This window comes from Panthera pardus, unplaced genomic scaffold (assembly GCF_024362965.1).
Source record: "Panthera pardus isolate Hobbes unplaced genomic scaffold, ASM2436296v1 HiC_scaffold_20, whole genome shotgun sequence".
NCBI lineage: Eukaryota > Metazoa > Chordata > Mammalia > Carnivora > Felidae > Panthera > Panthera pardus.
In genome coordinates, this window is record NW_026526766.1 from 64308412 (window position 1) to 64321410 (window position 12999).

Consider the following 12999-nt stretch of genomic DNA (forward strand, 5'->3'; position numbering starts at 1 on the left):
CTATTATGGAAAACACACACTATAGTGGTACCCATGATTCTTACACCCTAGTACCCATGCCAAACTCTCCTTGAGTTTGGGTAGGACATCTAACTTTAAGTTATTTAAAATGGAGATTGACCTTTGTAAGCCTGACCTAATTAGAGAAACCCTTCAAAACATCTTGTAGAGATCAGACACTCAAATAAGCAGAGATAAACACTCTTTTTATTTGTTGCTGGCTTAGAATACATAAGTGTCAATGCATCAGACAATTGAAAAGAAATGGGTTCTGCCTGTAATCTTAGGATGCCTAGAAGTAGATCATTTCCTGCGCAAGATTCCAGATGAGTACGTAGCCTGGTTTCAGCCTCATGATATCCTTAGCAGAGAACCCGTGTAAGTCTGTACCCAGACTTCTAACCCACACAAATTGTGAAATAATAAATGGTATCATTTCAAGCTCCTAAATTTGTGATAATTTTTTTACATAGTCATAGATAATGAATGCACCTAGTGAATAAATAATAATGAAGAAAAAGGCAAGACAGAAAGAAGATTTTAGTAATTTTAAGGATTTTAAATTATAAGTTTTATGTTTATAAAATGTATAGATGAATATGCTAGGTTAAACAATGAAAGCTTTATTTTGTTAACATCCCCAAATCCTCTCATTTAAAAGTCAGACGTAAAAAAAAAAACAAAACAAAACAAAACAAAAAGAGAGGAAAGTTTAACTTCTGATTTCCAAGTCACATAAGAAGTGAAGAAAGTGAGACAGTAGCACCTTTACTGAACCTTAGTGCAGTAAAACAACCATTTGTTATACTTATGAATACTACGGGTCTACAGTTTCAGCTGGGTGCAGGGGAAATGACTTGATTCTGCTTCAGAATGTTTGGAGAGTCAAACAAAAGACCCAAAGAGTAGGAGCTAGAATAATGTGAGGAGAATTCCCTTAAATGACTGGAGGATGATGTTAGATATGAGATGGGTACCTCGGTTCTTCTAAATATGGGTTTTTCCATGTTGTCTTTCCACATGATACAGCATGGGCTTCTTAAGGATCTGATGGCCAAGTGAGTTCCAAGTGTATCACGAAACTATGAGTGCAGAGGGCAAGCAAGAATACAACCTTGCCAGGAAGAAGCCATATGTGGTTTTCTTTATAAAACGTAGCCTCATAAATCATGTAACATAATGTCCACCATACTCCATTGTGGGGAAGAATCACAAGCCTACCCAATACATAGGGAAGGAAAAGTAGACCCAATCTATTGATGGAGGACTGGCATTGCTCCGTAAGGGTAAGTAGGAACATAAATATTTCTACAGCGATTTTTGAAAAATATAATCTCTCACCTGTGTATTTCCTATTCCCTCTAATTTATACTTGGATCTAGATTTATTTGACAAATAAGAAGGGGTTACAGTCTTATATGTTACACAATTCATTAAAATGTTAATTTTAGCTGTTCTGCATATTTTCAATTTAGAAAATAATCTGCAAAAATATATGTATCTTTAAACCAGGTACCTTCAAATCCTTATGAATTACAGGGACTCTCTTGTCTGCTCTTTCCTTTATAAATTCATTATGGCTTCCCAGAAATTTATGCTCCTAAGCTACAGTTATCTTTAGCTCTCAAGAATTGATATACCTTCTTTAAAAGCTGTTTCCCAAAGGATAATTTGCATGTTTAAAATCTGAAACCGGGACGCCTGGGTGGCTCAGTCGGTTAAGCGTCCGACTTTGGCTCAGGTCATGATTACGCGGTCCATGGGTTCGAGCCCCATGTCGGGCTCTGTGCTGAAAGCTTGAAGCCTGGAGCCTGCTTCGCATTCTGTGTCTCCCTCTCTCTCTGCCCCTCCCCCGTTCATGATCTGTCTCTCTCTGTCTCAAAAATAAATAAACGTTAAAAAAAAATTAAAAAAAAATTTTAAATCTGAAACCTAATCAAAGATTTCCTTTCTTTTCTTTCTTTTTTTTTTTTTTTTTGAGAAAGTTCTCCATACTTCACTGGATTATTCTTTCAAACTTGGCCTTGTCTGACTTCCTTATGTTTGCAAATGCATTTAAGTAGTGTTCTCTAAACATAAGGCAAACTTGTCTCCTTAACTTCCCTTGTTCTAATCTCCCTTTATGAAAAAACTTTCATTTTAGTATCCACAATACTATTCACCATATTTTAGTTCCCATGTCATTTACACTTTCCCACATAGTATTCATTTTTCCCATATTTAGAGCAGAGATGAGATCTCACTTATATCTCCAGCACTTATTATGGTATAATATATTATAACATAGCAATTAAAATTCTAGGTAGTTATCTGTTTAATTATCTGGCCACAGCCTGACTCTCCCTAAAGACCTGAGATCTTCTATAGCAGATGTACCCAGGGATTAGAATTAACTTTTTTTCTTAATCAGATTTGGTGGTAATTGAAATAACTCCGTATCAAGTGTTCGTGTGCAGACAGACATGTGCACATGTACATACACACTGCATTGGAAGTAGTTATAATGCATAAATCTTTTGCTCAATCCTTTCAACATTTTAAACAATTAACAGCAGTAAATGTTGTCTAATTGAGGCTTGCAAAATATAAGCAGAATCTGTGCAGTCACTGAGTTTCAGTGGCTTAACATCCCATACATGTACACAGAAATTCATTATTTCTAACAAAACCTTACTGGGAAAATAACCAGGTTTTGGACTACCCACATCCATGCTTTAATTCAGGCATCTATGTTGACAGACTGCCATCTTCAATGCACAGATTTCAAGATTAACCTACAGGGTACACTGAAGTTGGCCAGAAAGAGAAAAACCATTGCAGAATGAAAAGGATTTTATTTTTCCAGAACCATAACTGATGCACATTACCACTGTTTCTATTCCATTCACTATAACTCAGGCACATGAAAATTTCTAAGTACAAGAGAGATAGAACATGAACAGCTATCCAGTAACAGCACTGTATGATGGCAGGGTGGACAGACTTCTGGTGGACAGTCAGCCCTATCATATGATCAATCACGTATTCCTGGGTAAAAGTTGGAGCTAAGTAAGGTCCAAATTCTGCTAAATTATTTTATTTGAAGCACTACTATGCATTAAGTCAAAGTGTCTTATGCATTCTATACGTTTAAATGCATATGATGATGTAGAAATGATGAAAAAATACAAATAACTCCATATTATATTTTTCCACAGTGCCTAGTTCCATACTACTCTAAATTGACTTAAAAATGGTTAAATAACCCCACTAAATTCATTTATACACTGTCGGTTTCTACAGACACTAGTATATTCTGAATTGTAAAATAAACTGACACCTCAAAAATATGTTAAATTTTTTTTTCTAACGTTTACTTATTTTTGAGGGGGGGGGGAGGGTAGAGAAAACGGGAGACACAGAATGTGAAGCAGGCTCCAGACTCAGAGCTGTCAACACAGATCAGGGCTTGAACTTGTGAATCATGAGATCATGACCTGGGCCAAAGTCAGAGACTTAACCGACTGAGCCACCCAGGCATCTCGTTTATTTTATACATTTTTACCACAAATTAGAGACTTTACCACAAGTTAAATATCCACAAGTTGTATTTTCTAAGGTAGCCTTAGCTTTAGTAGTAAGCCAAAGATTTCATTGTTGTAAATGAAAAATGCTTTAAATGTTAAAAAATGTATCTACAGTAAGTATTAGTTTTTTTGAATTTTTCACACTTGCCTACCACAACAGATGATTCTGTGTACACCTATATGTATGGCTGTACATTCAAGAACAATTCATTTAGATAATTATGTAAGAACACATCAACAAACTTTATATTGAGTATTTGTTTCTCCCAAATTTATATGTTGAAAACCTAATTCCCAAGATGATGGCACTGGGGGATGGAGCCTTTAGGAGGTGATTAAATCATGAAGGTAGAAACCTCATAAATGAGAACCATGGCCTTATAAAAGAGGTCTGAGAATTCTCTCACCAACTTCCACCATGTAAAGATACAAAGAAGTCAGCAATCTGCAACCTGTAAGAAAGTCCTCCCTAGAATCTGACCATGCCAGCACCTTGATCTTAGACTTTCCACCTCCAGAATGGTAAGCAATAAATTTCTGCTATGTATAAGCCACCCAGTCTATAGTATTTTGGTATAGCAGCCCTAATCTCCCTAAAACACTACTGTTAATACATTAATACTAATTGCTCATTTGCCTCTAAAATAAGCAATTATGCTAATAAACAGTGTTAAACTTGTTCATATAAACTAACCCTGCATAACGGAAGCTGTATTGTTAATAAATTATTTCAGTGTGTACTTCTTTATTGAAACAATGTAAGAAAAAATGGTAGAAAAACCTCACCCACTATGTAATAAGAATAACAGATTGCCTTATGAATCTGATTTATGACCACTAACTAAATATGGTAACCTTGAGAACAGGGTAAAAAACAAATTGAAATGCCAGATAATCTAAATTCAGCAGACTTTAGGTGATGTTTTCCTATAAATCATGGCTTGTTTCCTTCAAAATCTAACACTTCACAACACTGTTAGGTAATTTTCCTAAGTGAAACATATACACTAATTAATAGGATTCAAGATCTAAGGTTTTAAAAATATTTTAGTCCATGCTATGCCTATGGAAAATATGTACATTACATACCAAGAGCACAGCTTTTCCTTTTCTCTTACAGCCTTGTCAGTCTCTAACAACAACCTGGACCAAGTCTTATACCATCAGTTTTCCTGGTTCTCAGCCCTTCAGACCCAGACTGGTATCAATATCATTGGTTCTTCAGCTTGCTGACTTCAGATCTTAGGACTTTTGGGCCTCCATAATCATGTGAGTCAATTCCTTACAATAATTCAACAAATATAACAGGTATATATAGCTCCTGTTGGTTTTGTTTCTCTGGAGAACCCAGACTAATATATCACTACGTTACAAACATTTACTAGAGTTTCTTCTAGTTATGACTTCAACTTTTTTTGTCTAGTACATGTAAAGAATTTTTGGTATATGAATATTTTTGTAGCATTTCAAAGTGATCTGAATCAAGTTGAAATTTTTGAGCCTTTTTAAACCACTATTAATTTTTAGAAGATTTCCATATTGAAATCATATTATATATGCTATATTATATCATGCTTTAACTGCACTTCATATAAAGGATTATTCTGTTTCTTTAGAAATATGTCATGATTTAAGTACAGAGGGCTGTTTATTACTTCAGAGTGTAAGAACTTTGATTTCTTCTTTTCTTGCTACTCATTTAGAATGTTGCCAATAATTTATCACTTATTATATGTTAGACACTGTGCTTTTTTCATATTCATTATCATATTTAATTCCACAATTATTTCTTCTTTACAGATGAGAAAATGGAAGCATATAGAGGTTAAGAAATCTATACAAGATAAACAGAAAATAAATGGCCAATCGAAGATTTGAATCCAGGCTATCATCCTATACAAACCATGTTCATATACATACCATATTCGGTCTTGTTCTCTGTCTAAATAATTATTTTTTATTTGCTGGTATAAGGTAACAAATTTCCTTTCAGGAAAATAATGTTGTTTGTATTTACTATGATTATATTGTTCAGTACAATACACTTCCTGTCCTTATCAGCATTAGTTATGTTATTTTTTATATTTGGTAATTTAAAACACCAAATAAAATTTCTATTTAATTTTAACTTCTTACATTACTAGTTTAAAAAATACTAAATTATCAATATAGACTGATTTTGATACACAAGAATGGCAATTTAATACGGTTCAAGTAATTATAAATGAGGTTGAAATATTTTTTCCATTTTTAATATTTTAAAATCTCTTGTGAATTTTCTATCACACTTGCTTTTTCTTACATTGCCAAAGTATTTTTCTTATCAATCTGTATGAGCTTTGCACACACAACATCAACTTTTTGATCTAGTAACTTGATGAATAAACAAGGGTATTAAAACATAACCAGATAATGCTCAATGTTCCAATATAAAAGATTAATGTTGTAGGGTAATTTTGATATTATCTAGAGACAAAAACCCAAAACTCACAGATATTTAAATATTATTAAGGTAAACAGAGATAACTGATAATTTTGCTTTTTAAACAAAAATACCACTTAAATAAAACAGGTGCATATAGAAAGCAAAAGTACCTACATTTATTATTCTTTTTTTAATTTTTTTAACGTTTATTCATTTTTTTTTAAATTTTTTTTAATGTTTATTTATTTCTAAGACTGAGAGAGACAGAGCATGAATGGGGGAGGGGCAGAGAGAGAGGGAGACACAGAATCGGAAGCAGGCTCCAGGCTCTGAGCCACCAGCCCAGAGCCCGACGTGGGGCTCGAACTCACGGACCGTGAGATCGTGACCTGAGCTGAAGTCGGACGCCCAACCGACTGAGCCACCCAGGCGCCCCTAACGTTTATTCATTTTTGAGAGACAGGGAGAAACAGAGTATGAGCGGGGAAAGGGCAGAGAGAGGAAGACACAGAATCAGAAGCAGACTCCAGGCTCTGAGCAGTCAGCACAGACCCCAATATGGGGCTAGAATTCACAAACTGCAAGATCGTGACCTGAGCCAAAGTCGGTTACTCAACCGACTGGGCCACACAGGCACCCCCATACACTTATTATTCTTTAGCATTATCTTAACTTAAAATAACTCTGGTGCAAAATTGAAGTAACTGAACTAGTAACTTCATTTACTATATCCAGTCACATCCAGAAGTACATCAAGATTCTGTGGGATAAGGAAGAAAGGTGGTGGAGGGGGGAAATGGAGTTACCTGATTGCCAACTAGTATTCAGGATAGACATTACATATTTTTAACATTTAATCTCACAAGTACAGAACCTAAAGAATTAAATATTTGCAAATGTATATTTATACATTCACAAAGAATTGTTTTAGAAATTATGTACTTATGTATACAAAACTGAAGTATCAACTTTTTCTTAATAATTTCCACAGAGGTCTTTCTTGACTTCATCTTTAAAATATACTCATTGTGTACATTTATTTTTGGTAGTAATTCAAAGCTTTTGATTGCTGTAGTTTTTCTTGACTCTTTCAAAAGGCAGTGAATGAAATCATTGATACTAATTACATATATGAAGAAAAGATTTATTTTTACTAAATCAAATATGTGAAATACTTAAATATATGCTTTGCATATTTTTATAAGTTTAATCCTCATAACAGCATTATAATTTTATTAGCTTTAAACTAAAAAAACTAAACTAAAAAAAAAAATCTCAAAGGTTGCTAAAGAACAATTAGGCACTGTATGGTGGCTTTGTAAAGCGTCAGCTTTACTAGGCTGAACTGTATTTCCCAAAATGCCTTTTCTTGTATGTTTCCATCTATGGGAGGTTTTTGTGGAAGACAGAAGTGAAGTGGCAGCTATTTAGTAGCTCACACACATTGTCACTTACCTGCTGGCTCATCATTTTGGCTGGAGGTATTCGCAAAGTCTTCCTCTGGATTCTCCTTCTGTTCTCTGACCCCAGCTATAGATTCAGCTCCAAGAGGAAGGTCCTGGTTCCTACAAGACAGCCATACCATCAAGGTCAGAGGCAACAAGAATCCGTATGGATTTTCACTCATAGTCGTGGACTCTGGCTTGTGTTTGGAGGTCCAGATTCTTCTAGTTCTACTTCTCTGATAGAATCCTGACTAATACAAGTACAAAATGATCAAAGAGTAGATGACAATCCCTGTGCCACAATGGTGCTTACTTGGTGAATATAAGCTCAGGATTTGGCCAATGTTTGAACCTGGTGTTTTGTAACACAACTATTCCGTCTCTTTTCGCTGCCAACATAGTGATTTAATATATTAAAGTACTTTGAGAATTTGTGGGGTATTATACAAATTTAGGTGTTTATTGCTATTACTAGTATCAACATTATTATTAAATTTTGCCTGCTGAATAGGCAAAGCATGCTTTCAAATACAAACTTTATTAGAGGTATACTAATACTAAATGTTAAAATTTGGTTACAGATGATACAGGTTTCCATTTTTATTGGACCTTGAAATCCTCTCAAAGGCATTAGGTTGTTTAATTACTGAGCTAAGAAACGGCTGAAAAAGTCAAGAAGTCAAACAATCTTTTAATTGAACCCACTGGTTCAACACAGAATCTCAATGTACTTAGTCCCTTTTACTGTTGACATCTGTTATACAGCTACCAGCTACCAGCTATTGCCCTCATTTCTGCCATAATTGAACTCAATGAATATATAGAGATACACAGTTGACCCTTGGACAACATGGGTTTGAACTGTGTGGGTCCACTTATACACAGATTTTTTTCACTAAAGTAAAGCGCTCTAAATATATTTACCTTATGAATTTCTTAACATCTTCCTTTCTCTAGCTTACTTTATTGTAAGAACACACTATATAATACGTGTAACATACAAAATATGTATCGATCAACTGTTATTGGTAAGCTGGCCGAAAGTAGGCTACCAGCAGTTAAATTCTGTGGGGGAAGTGGGTTAAAAGTTACACACAAATTTTAGACTTAGAGTGATGTCAGTGCCCATAACCTCTGTATTTTTCATGGTCAACTGTACATTACATGTATAACAAATACATATACTTTAGAAAATGAAAGACAGGTTTCCCACTGATGGAAGAAGCCAGAAGTCACCAAATAGAGAATGATATAATAAATCCCAAAGTGTTGGATTAGATTTGGAGTTACCAGTTATTTGGAGTTATTAGTTATTTTGAGTTTGGTATGATTTCACACATTTTAGAAATATGTGTGTATATAAAAGAAATATAGGAGTGTGAAGCATTTCCTGTCTGTATCCAACGAGAGAACCTAGAGCAGTGATATTGAGGTAGCAGCTAGTACAACTAGTGAACCAGTGCACAGACCTTAGTTTCTAAATACCATCCCCCAATAAAAGGGACTGGGGACTCTTGGAAGTAGTTGATTCTAAGGCAAAGATAAAGAAAATAAACATAAACCAGGAGTATCTTAATATTGCCAAGAGATAAAGAACTGATAAAAGAAGAGGACAATGATGACAGCATGTCAAAGGGACACAGAAGCCAATATGAAAGAGCTCTCAGTGGCCAAATCTAGAACAATTTGAGAAACAAGTATTGATAGTTTTGTATAATAACCCAGAGATTAAAGCAAATATCCACGGGTCCATGGCAGTATAAATAGAACTCTTCATTAAATTTTCAATTTTATAAATGTAATGAAGGAAGACCAGAACCCCACAGTAATAATAGTTGTAGCTCAACATTAGTGAATAAAATTACAAAGAGAAATAGAATTTTGGATAACCTCAAATGATTCTCCCTCTGATACTGCTTAATTACCTGAGGTAAAATTGTAACTATACAGATGGAGAAACTAGGTAGACATCACCTTAACCAAAAGATCAAAGTTAATATCAGCATAATAAGCATACTGACATCATGCAACTGTTGATGTGATCCATTCATATTAGCAGGGCCCATCTCTTCTATTTTTTTTACCAAAATTCAAAACTTCAACATAATCATGAGAAAACATCAGCCAGACATCAGACTCAAACTGAATGACATTCTATAAAATACTTTCAAAAGTGTCAAATGCTCTTCAGAAATGTCAATGTCATGGAAGACAAAAGACTGAGGAACTGTCACAAACCAGAGGCAACTAAGAAGAGAGGACAACTAACTGCAAGGTAGGGTTCTGGATTAGATCTTGGAATAAAAAAAAAATAGAGGAAAGATAGCAAAATCCAAATAAATTTTGTATTTTAGTTAATAGTATTTTACCAGTGTTTATAGTATCATCCCACTTATCTTAATTTTGAGAACAGTACCATGACTATAACTGATGTTAACTCTGAAGGTGGGTAACGGGTATCCAAGAACTTTATTTTAGGGCAGAATTGATATGAGGTTAAGAAAACACTGGCACTGATGCTGGCATTGATATTTGGTAAAATGAGGTGTTGAATTTTGAAGCTGTCTTCAGTCTTGATTAGAAATCAGAACAACAAGGGGAGCCTGGGCAGCTCAGTCGGTTAAGAGTCTGACTTCAGCTGAGGTCATGATATCATGGTTTGGGAGTTCAAGCCTCATGTCGGGCTCTGTGCTGACAGCTCAGAGCCTGGAGCCTGCTTCAGATTCTGTGTCTCCCTCTCTCTCTGTCTCTCCCATGACCATGCTGTCTCTCTCTCAAAAATAAATAAATATTAAAAAAAATCAGAATAACAAAAGTGCTTCTAAAAATTATGTGGAATCTGATCCTCACACTGTGCTGTACTTAGTCATGCAGCTATCATTGAGCATATAAATGATTCAGTCAGAAAGAGTTAACACTATTAGAATATACAATTTTTTTCAAATATTAAAGCAGTTTTAAGCTATTAACATTACACAAATTACATGTGGTCTTCAGAAGCATTTATTTATAAATATTACCCAAAAACTATGTATTAAAATATAAGTATGAATCTAATGTTATGCTTTCATTTATGATCTACCTTGTTCTATCAGGATTTAAAGTAGATATGCCCTAATAAACCTATTAGTAATAATGGGCCAGAAAAATTTTTCATAATTTTCCCATAGATCTGGGAAAACTTCTTAGATAAGGGAGAGGTAAAATTGAACTATCTACAGAGGTATTAATAACTGACAAATCAGCTAATTTGGGTCATAAGCTAACAATTGTAAGGAATAGTACAGGAAATCATTTAGTAGATACAAGTAGCCATTTAAATTTTGCAAAAGAATGAATTTATCATTTTAGATCAGATGGTTTTGATTCCAATTATACTGATATATTAGTACTATATAAAACCTGAGAAGACCATAGCCAGACCAATCATTTCACTTTTTAAAAAATTTTTTTTAATGTTTTATTTTTGACAGAAAGAGCGAGCGAGCACACACGCATGAGTGGGGGAGGGGCAGAGAGAGGGAGACAGAATCCAAAGCAGGTTCCAGGCTCCGAGCTGTCAGCACAGAGCCCCACACAGGGCTCGAACTCACTGACCACGAGATCATGACCTGAGCCAAAGTTGGATGCTCAACTGAGCCACCCGGGTGCCCCCCCATCATTTCACTCTTTGAGTGAAGAAACTAAAGCCATTTATGGGTTCTCTATTAGAATACTGAACTTCACTTTTGCACAACAGATTTGCTGCCAGAATTCAGGTGTTGTGAAAACCATCACTAAACCTAAACCTAAACCAAAATGGGAAAAGACTCGTGTCAACATCATCGTCATTGGACACATTGATTCTCCAACTCTAGTACCACAGGTCACCTGACCTACAAATGTGGTAGAATCAACAAACTATCAAAAAATTTGAGAAGGAGTCTGCTGAGATGGGGAAGGGCTCCTTTAGGTATGCCTGGGTCTTGGATAAACTGAAAGCTGAACATGACCGTGGTATCACCATTGCTATTTTCCTGTGGAAATTTGAGATCAGCAAATATCACTGATGCCCCAGAACACAGAGACTTTATAAAAAACATGATTATAGACACATCTCAGGCTGGCTCTGCTATTCTGATTGTTGCTGATCGTGTTGGCGAATCTAAAGCAGGTCAGATCTGTGAACATGCCCTTTTGCCTTATGCACTGGGTCGGAAACAACTAATTGTTGGTGTTAACAAAATGGCTTCTACTGGGCTATTCTATAGCCAGAAGAGATACAAGGAAATCATTAAGGAAGCCAGCACCTACATTAAAATAACTGGTGGGGTGCCTGGTGGGTCAGTCAGTTAAGCGTCTGACTCTGGATTTCTGCTCAGGTCATGCTATCGTGGTTCATGGAATCGAGTCCCATGTCAGTCTCTGCACTGGCAACAAGGAGTCTGCTTGGGACTCTCTATTTCCCTCTCTCTCTGCCCCTCCTCTTCTAGTATAAATAAACTTTTTAAAAAAGAAAGAAACTTGGCTACAACCACGACGCAGCAGCATTTTTGTCAATGTCTGGTTGGAATGGAGACAACATGCTCGAGCCAAGTGCTAATATACCTTGGTTAAAGGTATATTTATCCATCCATAAAGATGGTAATACCAGTGGAACCACACTGCTTGAAGCTCTGAATTGCATTCTACCTCCAACTCATCCCACTGAAAAGCCCTTGTGTCTGCCCCTCCAGGATGTCTACAAAATTGTTGGTATGGATACTGTCTCTGTGGGCAGAGTGGAGACTGTTGTTCTTAAACCCAGCATGGTGGTCATCTTTGTTCCAATGTTACAACTGAAGTAAAGTCTCTTGAAATGCACATGAATCTCTGAGGGAGGCTCTTCCCAGGAACAATGTGGGCTTCAACATCAAGGACATAACTATCAAGGATGTTTGTCATGGCAATGTGGCTGGTGACAGCAAAAATGAGCCACCACCAATGCAAGGAGCTGGCATTACAGCTCAGGTGATTATCCTGAACCATCCAGGCCAACTCAGTACTGGATACCCACCTATGCTGAACTGTTGCACAGCTCACATTGGATTGATCATTGTTCTAGAAAAATGCTGGAAAATGGCCCCCCAACTTCTTGAAATCTGTTGATACTGCCATAATTGATATGGTTCCTGGCAAGCCTATGTGTGTTGAGAGCTTCTCTATCCTCCTCTGGGGTATTTTGCTGTTTGTGACATGAGACAGATGGTTGCTGAGGGTGTCATAAAAGCACTGAAAGAGAAGGCAACTGGAGCTGGCGAGGTCACCAAGTCTTCCCAAAAAGCTCGGAAGGTTAAATGAATACTATCCCCAATATCTGTCACTCATCATTTTTTTTTTATTTCTCTTTTTGAGAAAGAGCAAGCAGGGAAGAGGGGCAGAGAGACAGAGAAAGAATCCCAAGTAGGCTCCCTGCTCACTGCAGAGCCAGACGAGGGGTTTGATTCCACAACCTTGGGATCACTACCCAAGCCAAAATCAAGAGTCAGACACTCAACTGAGTAAGCCACCCAGGCTCCCCACCAGTCTTCATCACTGGTGGAAG

At 36.1% G+C, this 12999-nt stretch overlaps 1 pseudogene; it reads left to right on the plus strand.

The window, feature by feature from the left end:
* The first annotated feature begins 241 nt into the window (after nt 1-241).
* Nucleotides 242-12755, plus strand: LOC109269842 (elongation factor 1-alpha 1-like; annotated as a pseudogene).
* Nucleotides 12756-12999: the final 244 nt, after the last annotated feature.